Here is a 15054-nt window from a genome sequence, read left to right as displayed (position 1 = left end):
ATGCCACTAAAGTCTACCTGTGGCAGAACTGGGTTCTGCACCTTTTTGGATTTTTAATGTGGTTTTGTAAAAGATCTGTATCTTTTTTAACACCTTTAAACTTCAGTTTCAAAAAACTAGTTTGTGTTTTCAGTAAATTGACTAGTGTGGAAGGGGGGGGTCCATCCATCAACCAAGTCTATTGTTTTGTGTACCTGTGTTCCTGATTTGAACAACTAAAAAGGTCTGACTCATCAATGTTTGTAATCGGTTTAGGAGTCTAGGGTCTATCACTGCATTGCAATTTCCTCTTCCTATTGGATAGGAAACTAAAGCCTTTTTTCTGGGTTGAAAAAAAAAAAAAAACCTGTCAGCTCTGGTCGGAGCCACTGTGCTAACTATGCAAAGTTACTAACAAACTCTTGATTGTTCTGGGTAGCATTAACATACTTAAAATGATTTTCCTACCTAAATTTAATTATGCATTCCGTAATTGCCCTATTTGGCTGAAAAGTTCCTTCTTTAGAAAACTTGAGCGCTGAGTGAGCTAATTTATATAAGCAGGTGCTGTTCAGGTCTACCCTTCAGCTGATGGTTAAATGTGGTGGGTTGGCCCTTTCTAACTACTTAGTCTACTACTGGGCTGCTCTCAAATGTGGCATTTGACCTGGGCTGGTCAAATGTGGCAGTTTGTCTTGAAGCAGCTTTATTAGGATATCTTATGGAGCTTAGTAATCTGGTCTACAGAGGTTCAGCGGCGTATCCATCCCTCCTGCTTCCAACTAGAGTCAGGTTAAGGGTTTGGATAGCTGCCAGATCACTTTTTTGATCGTTGGTCCCCTTAGCTTTCTCTTCCCCACCTCAAGATGCTTTCAGACCTAGGCCCAGGTTTGGACCAAATTTGATATTCAGAGACTGCATGACCATATGCCCAGATCTGCTAGATCTGGATTACCCCAATGGATGTACTTCTGATATTTACCAACTACAGCATGCTGTACTTTCACAATTCCCAGACTCACTCACGTTCTGAACTAATCTGATTGAGGAGCTTTTGGTGCTGGAGTTGCTGACTAAACCTTGATCTACACTTTATATAGCCCTGCTTAGTGCAGAGTCTTCCAAGATAGATAGGTTGTGGGAACAGTGATACACAGATATACCAACTCTCGAAAGGGAAACATGGGGGGGGGGGGGATGCTTTGAAGACAGTTCCAGGCTGGTTATAGCATCCAGGGATACATTAATTCAAACAAAGTTCCTGCATAGGGTGTACATTACACCACAGAGGTTGCACAGAATCTATCCACAGCCATCTTCTAATTGTACTCAGTGTCTCAGCGGAGGGTACATATTCCCACATGTTTTAGGCATGCCATCGGTAGCACAGTTTAGGATGGCAGTATCTTTGATCTCACCCCGATCTGACACTTCTACAGCTCTCCCCCCTGCACTCCAGAGTTAGCGCTACTGGGCATAACTGATGATGAGCAAAGACCTAAATACACTAAGCTACTTATTGTAATTTGCAAAAAAAAAATTTAAATCGGCTTCCCCCTCCACATTATCCTCTTGTTAATAAATTAGGAATTACCTATGTATACATTTACATATTAATAAAAAATTGCCCCAGAAATATGAAAAAAAAATCTGGCAACCATGGCTGGAGTGTTGAATGTTTGTCCCCTGGAGGGACGAATTTTATACTAGTATTCACTGTTGGTCATATGCAAGTCTGTATAACTTTTGTATTAATTTTTTGTACTTTTATGCCTTGTTTTATGGGATAATTTATCTTTTTTGCCATGTATCACTATCTGGATACCTGTTATCTATGTACCACTTATACGTTCAAAAAAGAGCAATTCTAGTTGTAAAAACAAAAAAAAAAACAAAAAAACACTATGCTAAGTTATTACAGCATTCTCCACTGTTGAGCTGTTGTGTTCTGACAGGCAATTTCTTTCAGATGTTTAGGCCTGGGACACAGGGAAGGCAACACAATGTCTTCATTCAAATGAAAGTCAGACAACCTTTGGAAGTAATGACGAACAGGGTCGAAGAACCACCTTATCCCTGTTACTCACCAGGGGTAAGGTGAACAACAGGATAACTCCGCAGTTCAAACACCCTGCGGGCTGAAGTGAAAGCTACTAAAAAGGCCACCTTCTGGGACAATGTAAGCAGGGGAATCCCCCGAATATTTTCAAAAGGAGGCTTCTGCAGAGCTGAAAGCACCAAATTAGGGTCCCAAGCCGGCAATGGAGCCCGCACTGGAGGAACCAAAATGTTGGACACCCTGAAGAAAGGTACGCAGCTGGAAGTGTGTGCCCAAAGGTAATTGGAAGAAGACCGCCAAAGCCGGTAGGTGGGTCTTGATGGTACTCAAGGCATAGTTCTGTTCAACCCCCCACTGGAGGAAGGTTAAGATCCGAGCCACCGAGAAGGAGAGGAGGAACCTCAAGAGACTCACACCAGGCAATGTAAGTCTTCCACGTACGATGGTAGATCCTCCTAGAAGTAGATTTAATAGCTTTCAACAGGGTAGGAATCACTGACTCAGATAAAACTCTATCAATCAGCACATGGCGTTCAAACACCCAAGCCGTCAAAGCCAGTGACTGTAAAGCAGGATGGAAGATCAGTCCTTGGGACAGAAGATCCTCTCCGAGGCGAAGCTTCCAAGGAATGCTGACGACCAGCTGCACCAGATCGGCGTACCAAGCCCAGCAAAGCCAGTCTGGAGTCACTAAGATGACCGAAATGCCTTCTGCCTCAATCCTGCGTCGAAGTCTGGGCAGAAGCTTGAGACGAGGGAAGGCGTAAATCAGACGATACTGACCCCACGGAGAAACCAGCGCATCTGTGGCGTCTGCCAGAGGATCCCTTGAGCAAGCCACAAACCTCTGCACCTTTCGATTGAGCAGAGACGCCAACAGATCCACCTCAGGGGTGCCCCACCGGAGACAAAGCTGATGAAAACACCTCTGGCTGGATGGACCACTCCCCATGGTCCAACGCCTGCTGACTGAGATAATCTGCATGCCAATTTTCCAACCCCCGAAGGTGTATGGCGGAGAGGGCTGGAATGAACCGTTCTGCCCACCTTAGAATGCAGACTACCTCCAGAGCCACCAGGACACTTCTGGTGCCCCCTTGGTGATTAACATAAGCCATGGCCTTGGCATTGTCCAATTGAATGCGCACTGGACAACCCTGAAGACGATCCGTCTAATGATCCAGACGCAGTCTGATCGCTCAGAGTTCCAAGACAATGATCGGTATTTTTCAACCGTCTGGATCCCCTGAGCAGAATGCTTGCAGAGGATGCCTCCCAAGCCAGACAGGCTGGCATCCGTGGTGACCACTGTCCAATACAAGGGGAGTAAGGATTTTTCCAACCGAAGCAATGGAGAACGAAGCCACCATATCAAGGACTCCCCGGCTCAGGTGGATCTGATTTTCCAGAGACTGGGGAGTCTTGTCCCATTTAGTAGAATTTCCCTATTTAGGGACCTCGTATGGAACTTTGCAAATTAAACCGCCTCGAAAATAGACACCACCAGGCCCAGCAACCGCATGCAAGTCCCGAGGGACGACCATTTTTGGAGTTTGTCCAAAGGAAGGGTCAGATAATCCAGCTTCATGGAGGGAACCAGAGCAGACTTCTGAAAGTTCAGAATCCAGCCCAACTCCTGCAGAGTTTGTATTGGGATCTCCAGGTTGTCCACCAGAGCAGAGGGAGACTCCGGTCGCAGGAGGAGATCATCCAAGTAGCCCAGTACCGCGATCCCCCGTTTGCGTAGCAAGGCTAGCACCGGGGCTAACACTTTCATGAAGACCCGAGGAACTGAAGCGAGACCAAAGGATAACGCCACAAACTGATAATGCTCCTCTCCCACCGCAAACCGGAGAAAATGCTGGTGACTGGCACATATTGGAATGTGAAGGTAGGCATCCTTGATATTGATAGAGACGAGGAAATCCCCCTGACACAGGGATGCCACCACCTTTCGAATGGATTCCATTCTAAACTTCTGTACGCGCACAAAGCAGTTTAGCGCCTTGAGGTCCAGGATTGGACACACTTTGCTTTCCTTCCTGGAGAACAGGCTTGAGTAAAAACTCTGAAAACATTCCAAAGTCGGAACCGGGACAATCCCCCCCCCTTGAAAGAACAGGTCGTATACCAACCCAAACAGGCCCTGTATGCAGTCTGGGGACAGGAGCAAGTTGAAAGGAAAAAACCTTCCCGGGGGACAAGAGCAAAACCCGATCTTGTAGCCGGACTGAATGACTTTGTGGACACACTTGTCTTGCACTAAGGAAGTCCATGGGTCCGGAAACCAGCGAAAACATCCCCCCCAACCCCCTTCATGCTGAAGAAGCCTTGTCCGCGGGTCTGGAGAAGCTCGATCTTGGCTTGCCAGACCAGGTTTCTTTGGATCCTCCTAAAGAGGCCCTGAAAGGCTTTGAGCCCTTATCAGTCCACCCTGAGGGATGAAAAAAAAACTTCTTATGAGCTGAGAAGCTGATTCGCAGACCAGCACTTAAGCCAAAAGACATGCCGAAGGACCATCACCAAAACAGAGAGGCGAGCCATCACGGCAATAGTGAATACCGGCCTCATTGCTGAACCAGCCAAAGTGTACATATGGCATGCCACAGCCTCTGCCTTTCGAGCAGCCGGATCCTTAACCTCCCTGGCGGTATGATTATGTCCAGATTTCTGTGCTAAAAGCGGTACATTGTTTTGCACGGAAATCTGTTTTACATTTTACAACTCACCTTCCCCTGCGATTCCCCGGCCGTCCTCCTCCGCTGTCCTCCCGCTGTGTGCTCGGCCGATGCCAGCACCTGTCTTCCAGTTCCCCTTCCCTGCGTGCGTTGCGACGCAGGGGGTGGAACCGGCGACAAATTCGGCATCAGGTACGGAAAGTGACGACAGCGACGATTATGAGGTCTCTTTCTGGCACATAGCTCTGTTGGAAATTCTCAAGAATCATTTGATATACCTCCCAAATTCCACAAGCTGTGCCAGAAAGAGACATCAGAATCGTCGCTGTTGTCACTTTCCGTACCCGATGACGAATTTTCCTACGAAACACTATCGCTCAGTTCTTCAAATAACTTTGTTTCGCTGTCGCTGTTTTCCAGTTTGTCTAAAAGCACTTTTGCGCAAAAAAAAAAAAAAAAACGCTTTTTGGACGCCATGGTTGTTCAAAATTCTCCAGGCACAAAGCACTGGAAAAGCACATGCAGGGTACTGGAAAAGTGTCCAGGTGCAATCCTGTGTTGAAATGGCATGATACAGTGTAATCCGTTAGGATCACAGCTTTGTATCATGACATTTAGTGTATTTAGACTTATTGAATTTGCCACCGGTTCCACCCTCCTGCGTTGCAATGCTCGCAGGTAGGGAACCGGAAGGCAAGTGCCGGCAATCGGCCAGGCACAGAGCGGGGAGAGACAGTGAGGATGCCGGAAAAGGACAGCGGGGGAGCACAGGGAAGGTGAGTAACATTGCGGGGTAATCCCGAGTGTGGCTCGGGGTTACCGCTTTTGGTACTGAAAATTAACCCCAAGCCATACTCGGGAATACCAACAGGGAGGTTAAAGGCCAGGGACTCTTAAACCGGAATCATGGTCGCCTTGTTTAATCTGGAAACCAGAGGGTCCATCACCGGCGGCACAGTCCACTTCTTAAGAAGGGACTCCACATAGGGGTAAAGCCTAGTACAGTGCATAGGGACCCCATGGGGATGCTTTGGTCGTCCCCACTCTTTAGCATCAATTCTGTCAAAATAGGCAGGGAAAGGAAAATCCTTTGCCGTTATAGATGGCTTGTGAGTGCCAAAGGGTACCTGCGCCTCTGCCATAGCTTCAGCTGCTTCCTCCATCTTCAGGGTCTCACGCACAGATACAATTAGTGCATCCACCAGCACCTTTTTATGCACGGTCACAGATGTGGAGGAATCATCCTCACTATGAGGATTCCATGCGCGGGGTTGCAGACCCAGAAGGGTGACCCACGTCCGCGGCGGTTGAATCAGATTCAGGATCTGATGAGACCGATAGAGGCAGGGTGCGCTTTTTGCTAGCCCGTCACCCGCAAGCCACCTCCAGTCGGGACACAAGGGTCTCCAGGACCGCCGTCAGTGTATGGATGGATGATTGGGACCCGGAGGGCCACGCAGCCTCAGAGAGGGGGATCAGGTGGGGAAATGTGCTCCAAAGACTCCATGAGTCACCAGGGGGACCCCACAAAAAAGTGTAAAACACTGCTAAGGGACAACCCCCACCACACTGGCAACACCACCTGGTCGCCAGGCACAAAGCTCCGAGAGATCCTCATCAGAGAGGGAGAGAACCCCACCAGACTCCCCACCTGCAGCCACCAGGATAATCTGCACTACACGTGCCGCGAACAGGAAGTAAAATGATCCAGGAGTCAGCACCAGGGGACAAGGAGGGGCTCCCACCGCCGATAACGCAATCCACAGGGCTCCACTGTCATTGTAAAGCACAGCAAAATGGCCGCTGGACTACACAAACATTTGGCCGCCATGTATAGAACACACAGGCAAAATGGCGGCCCCACGAGGGATACACGGACCCAGAATTGGGAGACCAGGCCTCAAGGACAGATCATGCACCCCCCGCACAGCTGATCATCCGGTCGTCGGCAGCACACCCCCTCGGCCCCCATCACCAATCAGCGCCCTGCCCCCACCCCTGGAAGTGGCCAGACCACCCAAACAGCCTCAGCGTATGTGGAAAGGGGGGCATGATGAGGGACTCGGCAAAGGGGTGGGGTGCCTGCGGGAAGGAAGGGAACCCAGGGGTCAACCACCCCAAGAAAGGGGCCCACGTCCACCCCAAAACCCTCTGGGGGAGAGGGGGGACAGCTACTCACCATACCAGGAACCAGACGGGCACCGCTCCAGACATAACCCCTCTCCATCGAAATGGCTGTCAGTCAGGAGGAACTCTGCGACTTGGGCTGAGACCCGGTCGTATGCGAGGTGTTTAACTTGCAGGCCAGCCCCCATCCAATGGGGTTATGTCGTGGCTGATCTAGCATGAAGCACTTGGGCAATAGATCATATTGAATACCAGGAGCTGTGTCTGTCAATGAACGAAAGAGAAAATGGCAGCCTGGATGACAAAATAAGTGGAAACCATCAAGATGGCAGAAGGCTTCTGTGGAATGCAGAGCAGACAGAAAGTGACATCATCAGCGCCTCGAAGGGCCAGAGCTATGCATTTCAAGGCCGCAAATCCTCTTTCTCAAGCTTCCCATACCAGATGCATGAGCCAACATCTTTAAGACTTAAAGTGGAAGAAAACCCTACTATCGTTTTCAGCCAAGGAAGACGCCATTTTGGCCTCCTTTTAATTTTCAACTGCCATAATTAAAATAAATGCGGTCAAAATAAAACATGCACATGTGATCAGTTATGGCACCAGCCAGCTTGGTTGCGAGCACAATCAATGTGACAGTTACCATTCCTGGCAAGCCAAGAATGTAAATTTTTGAAACTGTAAAAATCATGGGTTTACTTCCACTTTAAAGTGGTTGTAAAGGCACAAGGTTTTTTTTCTTTATGCATTCTATGCATGGATGTAAAAAACCTGTGTGCAAGAGCCTCCTCTCGATCCAGCAATGTCCATGACAGCCTTGCCTCTCCGGGGACTTGCACTCCTGATTGGCTTTTTGCACCAGCCGGAGCCATTGGCCAGTGAGCCAATCAGGAGACAGGGGGAAGGGCTAAGCCACAGCTGTGTGTGTGAAAGAACACAGAGCTGCGGGGGTTGGGAGTGTGTCTGCTTCAGTGCCCATACAGCAACCTGCTTGCTGTGGGGGCACCTGGCAGGAGCAAGGAGCGCCAGTGTAGGATGCGAGAAGAGATGGATCCGGGATGCTCTGTGAAAAACCACTGCACAGAGCAGGTTAGTATAATAAAACTAAAAAAAAAAAAAAAAAAAAAAAAAAAACACACAATATCGCCTTAAGCTGACAATAGATTTTTTTTTTTTTCAGCCAGGGGAGCTGAATGAAAAAAAGACCCAACAAATTTCTCCATCCACACAAGGGAAGTGGGTCCACCTCGCTAGAACATTGTATTCTGACAGTGGGACTCTTCATTGTCAGAATACACTGAGCAGCAGCTACAGCTCAACAAAAATGTTTTCAGCTTGTTCAACAGAAGTTGATCTACAAATCAACTTCTGCCGAATGTGGATGGACACACACAGATTGAAACTCAGCCGGTTCCTGCTGAACCAGCCAAATTTTGACCCATTTAGACATGTAGATGGAAAGATTATGAAATTCATTTTTTTTTTTTTTTTTTTTAAATGGAAAACAGCATAGTGTACAACTTTTAATAGAAATAAATCACCATTAACTTAAAACATTCAAAGAATAAAAAACATCATATTTGGCATTTACAACCTCCTTGGGCATTACAAAAAAAAAAAAAAACGGCACAGTTAATACAGTTGTAGAGGATACAATCTTCTGTGTTTACAGCTATTATGTCATTTGGCACAAGACATAGGTCTTCAGGGATGGCAAAGCAATGTACTGCAAGTTTATACTATCGTCCTGTAATCCTGCAGGATGAAATGTAATAAAGTTTAAAGAATATATGACTGCTGTTGTCCTATTATTTGTAAGAGAAACAGATCAGAGAGAGTGCAAGTAGTACATGCCTAGTTTAATTCCAGGTAGGCCTCTTTTTCCCCAGGACATTACTCCTTATGCTGGATTCCCAAAAAATGACCTAACATAATATAGTAACTAGAAGCTTATAAGCAAGATGGTCCATACTCAAGATGCCAAATATCAATACAGGATTTTTTTGTACTCCAGTGTAAAATTATTTTTTTGGAATTCATTGAAGAACACAGGAAGTTATTCAGTCAGTCAATTGCCTTCAGGTTACACTGCCACCTATAGAAGGATTGGAAACTGACATGACATCAACATTACTGCGACATGCATTTAAACTGATGTCGACATGCATAAAAACGGATGTAAAACAGATGTCTCTGCAAGGGAAATCTGTGCGGTTTTCCCATCAGTTTTTATGCACATATGGTGTGAACAAATCCTTTGACAAACCAGTATTTCCAGGACTGCCCATGAGATTTAGGCACCTCCTCCAACAGAAACATGGAATGACTAGGTCTGTACTATGGTGGAAATATAAAAACAACACGCTACATAGAATATAAGCACATAGGGATCTGCTACAAAACCATATGTCTAGTGACTTTCCACCACTTTCAGCCTTGTGTATGAATGAAGGAAACACAATAAACTGACCAGCTCAACAGAGGGACTTCCTTTTAAAGCAGGGGTGGGGAACCTACGGTTCGGGGGGCGTATGCGGCCCCCAAAGTAATTTGGTCCGGCCCCCTGTGCAGCTGAGTCTGTGTCTCTCTCAGCTGATATGTCAGAATGGAACCGATGCTTCCTGTATAGTTCATGCTTCGTTATGTCAGTCTGAGTGAGTCACAGGCAGAAAGCTATCAAATGCACTCCGCCTGTGACAAATACAGGAAACATCACCTCTTCCTCCAGCGTGGCGCTGCTACACTTCTCCTAGTCAGCATTTCCCGCCAGCAGTACTCACAGCAGTAGCAGCCAGAACCAGCAGTACTCACAGCAGTAGCAGCCAGAACCAGTAGTACTCACAGCAGCAGCAGCCAAAACCAGCAGTACCCACAGCAGTACCAGCCAGAGCCAGCAGTACCAGCCAGAGCCAGCAGTACTCATAGCAGAACCAGCAGTTCCAGTCAGAGCCAGCAGTACTCAAAGCAGTATACCAGCCAGAGCCAGCAGTACCCACAGCGGTACCAGCCAGCAGTACTCACAAATGTACCAGCCAGAGCCAGCAGTACCAGCCAGAGCCAGCAGTACCAGCCAGAGCCAGCAGTACCCACAACAGTACCAGCCAGAGCCAGCAGTAACCACAGCAGTACCAGCAGTGCCCACAGCAGTACCAGCCAGAGCCAGCAGTACCCACAGCAGTACCAGCCAGAGCCAGCAGTACCCACAGCAGTCACCAGCCAGAGCCAGCAGTACCCACAGCAGAACCAGCAGTACCAGCCAGAGACAGCCGTACCCACAGCAGTACCAGCCAGAGCCAGCAGTACCAGCCAGCAGTACCCACAGCACAGTACAAGCCAGCAGTACCAGCAATACCCACCAGCAGTACCAGCCAGCTGTATCCACCAGCAGTACCAACCATCAGTACCCGCCAGCAGTTCTTTTCAAAACTTACCACCACAAAAAGTCGACTGCGCTCCAGACTGACCGACGCAAACCTGGAAAACCAGTTGAGAGTAGCAACATCATCAATACCAGCTAACATCACACACCTCACCAAAGAGAAGCAGTTGCAGCCATCACATTAGGGGTGAGTTAATTAAATGTTTGAAAAAAATATAACAGGCAAATTTTTAAGTTGATAATTTTGTACGGCCCCCGAATGATTTTATAAATACCCAAATGGCCCTTGGCAGAAAAAAGGTTCCCCACCCCTGTTTTAAAGTGTATTTTGCAATATGTTTCTTGTTCCTGTTGGAGGAGGCGTCTAGATCTTATGGGCTGTCCTGGAAGAAGATTTAGGAAAATTGTTTTAAGCCAGCCCAGGATAACCTCTTCCACTTCCAGCATGCCTACATTTTGTAGCAAAGCAGCACTAACAGCATCATCATAAATGGAGGGATGGGGCCTGTGTTCTTCAGACGCCAAGGAAGGAATTTTACAGTGAATACAAAAAAAAAAATCCTTTTTCTGTCTTGCCCATTGAAAAACACAAAGTGTGGAGGGGAGCGCATTGGAAGCTTTATCCTCTCCAATCTCTGGCACTTCACTCACTGCTGCATTGACTCCGGTCAGAAGGAGCAGGGGCCTCAATAGCTGCTAAAGGGAGAATCTTCTTATTCCCCCCTTCAGTAGCAGCTTGCTGAGAACAGAAGTGAACAGTTGCCTGCTAAGAACACACCTCTGTCTCAAAGCTGTGCTGCTGGGGAGTTAGGGCAGACTGGCCTTCTTCCTGTCCCTGCTTGTCTTGCGATATATCACGACTAGAGAATGGGAAGGAGAAGCTAACTTCACTTCTGACAGGTGCCACACTGAGAGGATGGAACTGAGTACACAGAAGGTGGAAGACAACTCCGCCCTAGACCTCTCCTCCTCAGAACCCACCATGCACAAGAACCCCTTAGCCTACTCCCTCCCATTGAGCCCTCAGCCCCCCCTTCCTCCTCTAAATCCCTTTAGATACACGCACCCAACAGAGGTCAGTGATCTAAGGACTACCTGCCAGGTCTCTATGCCTGGATGCAAATGGCAGAATGTTTTTTTTACCTTAAGGCATTCTCTGCATTAAAGTAAAAAAAAAAAAAAAAAAAAAACCTTCTGTATCCGGGTCCTCTCCAGCCCCCACTAAATACTTACCTAAGCTCGGTCTCGATCCAGCACTGTGCCTGTGAGCAGCGGCTCTCCCCTTACTGGACGACCACCATTGTCACCTGCTGCTGTCAATTACAGCCTGTGTGGAGAGAGGGGGTGGGGCCGAGTCACATTGTGTCTGCCAGTGGACACAGAGCCCAGTTTGGGACTAAGCCCATACAAGTTCCACCATAGCAAGTTGCTTGTAAAGGGGCATTCGGAAGGCAGGATGAGCCAGGAGCACTGGTGTTGGACCCCAGAAGAGGAGGATTTGGGCCACTCAAACCATTGCACAGTGCACAGAAGTTGGATAGGTTTGCTATAAAAAAAAAAAAAAAAAAACTACAACCATTTGTTTTAAGTATTCTGTGACCAATGGATCAACTACAGTAGTAACAAGGGTTCCTTCTAATGGACTTTGTCCAACAAGGCAGGGATTGGCAAAGCACAGACAAGACAGGATAAAGAGCAAGACGCCCCAGTGAAGAAAAAAATAAATAAAAAAAAGGAGTTTTAGAGTGGGCTTTCACCTGCTATTCAGTTGGGTCCTTAAAGATTGGTGCATCCTCCACTGGAAAGGTTGATGGTTTGTTAGGGTAGAACACTGCCAGATCCACACTGGGGGCAACCCACTTTACTTTTTTTTAACAAAGTCCTCTTCAAACTGATACAAGGCTAATCAGCCTTTGGTAAGAGCAAAGATCTAATCAGGGTGTTTGCAATGTTCAAGACCTGGAATAGCAGATACACTTGTAAAGTCTTTGCAGCCCTGCGGGCTTTAAAAGACCCAAGACTGGGGATACTTCTGGTAGAAGGAACAGGTTGATCCTTCAGTTTCTAAGTTGTGCGCTTTTCATTATTAAAAACGAAAAATGGTCACCTAACAAGAATGATGGCAGAATACTGTGACTACTCAAGGGCAATCTTCCTTGGAAATGACTGGAGTGACATTCTCAGCAGCTAATGGCTCACAGGCTGCAAAATGATCAAATACAGAATCTGCAAGAGAAGGCAAGCATTTGTGGCCTCTGAGTTCAGAGCTGGTAAGAAAACTAGGTGATCTGGGCCATAAAGAGCTGGAGAAGTCTCTGAACCTGTGACAGACTAGTTGCAAAGGTAAACATGACTTTGGGCTACAGAAATCAGTTGCATGCAGCACCTGACCTATTCAGAGATTGTGAGATTAAAGCGGAGTTCCACCCAAAAGTGGAACTTCCGCTTTAGGGAGTCCTGACCCCCTGACATGCCACATTTGGCATGTCATTTTCTTGGGGGAGGGATCGGGTACCTAGTTTTGACAGGTACCCGCTCCCACTTCCGCGGCGCCCTGAACGGAAGTTCTCCTCTCCCCCTCCCTCCCTGCAATCTTCTGGGACACGTCAGAGGTCCCAGAAGATTGCCGGCCAATCAAGACGCGCAGCGCGACTCGCGCATGCGCAGTGGGTACCCGGCTGTGAAGCCGCAAACTGTCACAGCCGGGTGCCCACAGCAGTGATGCCGGCGCCGAGGGAGAGGATCGAGGCTTCGGGCAGCCGCATCGCTGGACCGTTGGACAGGTGAGTGAATGGCTGGAACTCCGCTTTAAGGCAGCCCTTACAGCGAGCTATTCTATTGATCGCTTTAAACTGATGTGCTGCAACTGCATGGCAGTTAAGCAATGTAATGCTCAGGGTAGGAGGTGAAGCCTCAGGTACTAATGAAGACAGTGAATAGCAGGAAAGAGAGGACAGAGCACACATGCGACACTTCACCCAGCAGATTATATCATCGCACAGTGCCACAGCATAAACTCCTTCTGCAATGGAGTCTTTAAAGACAGAGCAAACACTGGACCTGGAAACCACTTGGCAGCCAACTTTTACCAGAATACACAGAACTAATTCCCCAACAGTCATGCCAAGCTAGCCCTGCACACCCAGTCCAGTGAGGTCTGGACATAGCACTCCACTCAAAAAGCTAGGGTAATGACGGCTGCAATTGAGAGACCAGCTCTAGCAGCAATGTCTAGTCTTTATGAAAAAAAATAAAGGTGAGCTGGAAAAAATAGGTTAGTCGTTTTCACAGCCTAGCTGAAGAAAAAAGGTCTATTTGCCCAGGACACCAGCCTATACCGTAATATACTCGAGTATAAGCCAACTTTTTCCAGCACGTTTTTTATGCCGATAAAGCCCCCCTTGGCCTATACTCAAGTGAGGGTCCCACTTACCTGTTCTCCGGTGCAGTGTGCATGCGCTGCCGCCGCTCAGAAAAGCCCGTTCACGTTCAGCTATTCCTGGGCAGACGGCGCATGCGTGGAGACGTGTTGGCGCCGGCCGATGCCATTTTTAAATGTAAGGCGCCTCACCGAAAGGTAAGTGAGACTCCTCCGCAGCCCCTGCATCTCCTTAGGAGATGCAGTGCTGCGGGCATGGTACAGGAGATTCTGCTGTGCTATGCCAACAGCGCTGCATCTCCTGTACTATGCCCACAGCCCTGCATCTCCTGTACATTTCCAGCAGCCCTGCATCTCCTGTACCATGTCCACAGCCCCTGCACTATGTCCGCAGCCCCTGTTTTGGGTCTCGTGGTGGTCCAGTTGCTGCTGCATTTCCCACCTTTATACCCGAGTCAATAAGTTTTCCCAGTTTTTGTGGTAAAATTAGGTGCCTCGGCTTATATTCGGGTCGGCTTATACTCTATATACTGTAAATAAACATGCATGCTGATAATGGCAGGGTTTATTATGGGCTGGTCTAAAATTATTTGTCTGCAAATGTTAAATGCTCCAATAAGTGTCAGTATAACCTAACTGTGAATGACTTCCTGTTAACCACTTAAGCCCCAGCCCTATTTCGGACACTTTTTGTTTACAAGTTAAAACCAGTATTTTTTCCTAGAAAACTACTTAGAACCCCCAAACATTACGTATATTTTTTTTAGCAAAGACTCTGGAGAATCAAATGGCAGTCATTGCAAAACTTTTTGTCAAGCGGTATTTGCGCAGCGGTCTTTAAAACGCCATTTTTTTGGAAACAAATTGAAAAATCACATTTCACTGCATTTAAAAAATACTAAACAGTAAAGTTAGCCCATTTTTTTTGTATATTGTGAAAGATGATGTCACGCTGAGTAAATAGATACCCAACATGTTACGGTTTAAAATTGCGCCCCCCCGTGGGATGGCGACAAACTACGGTCAATAGAGATCTCAATCTGCGACGCTTTAAATTTATTTAACGGTTACCAGTTTAGAGGTAGAGTGTAGCTCTTTTTTTTAAATTATTGCGCACGCTCTGGCGATTGCGGCGATACCTCACATGTGGGGTTTGAACAGCGATTTCATTCGCGGCTCGACTTGCGTATACGTTTTTTTTTTGTGCGCGAGCCAACGGTGAATTTTTTTTTTTTTCCTATTTATTTTTTTTAAACATTATTACAGGTTTTTTTTAAAAAAAAAAAATCTGATCACTTTTATTGCTGTCACAAGCAATGTAAACATCCCTTGTGACAGCAATATGTGTGACAGGTACACTTTATGGAGGGATCGAGGGTCTAAAAGACCCTAGACCCCTCCACTACACTTCCCTGTATGCAAAACGCCGAAAACTGCATTTTTGCATACAGCC

The sequence above is a fragment of the Pelophylax lessonae genome (genome assembly GCF_965119305.1).
Source record: "Pelophylax lessonae genome assembly, chromosome: 3".
In the NCBI taxonomy this organism is placed as follows: Eukaryota; Metazoa; Chordata; class Amphibia; order Anura; family Ranidae; genus Pelophylax; species Pelophylax lessonae.
Note: the sequence above shows the minus strand (reverse complement) of the source record.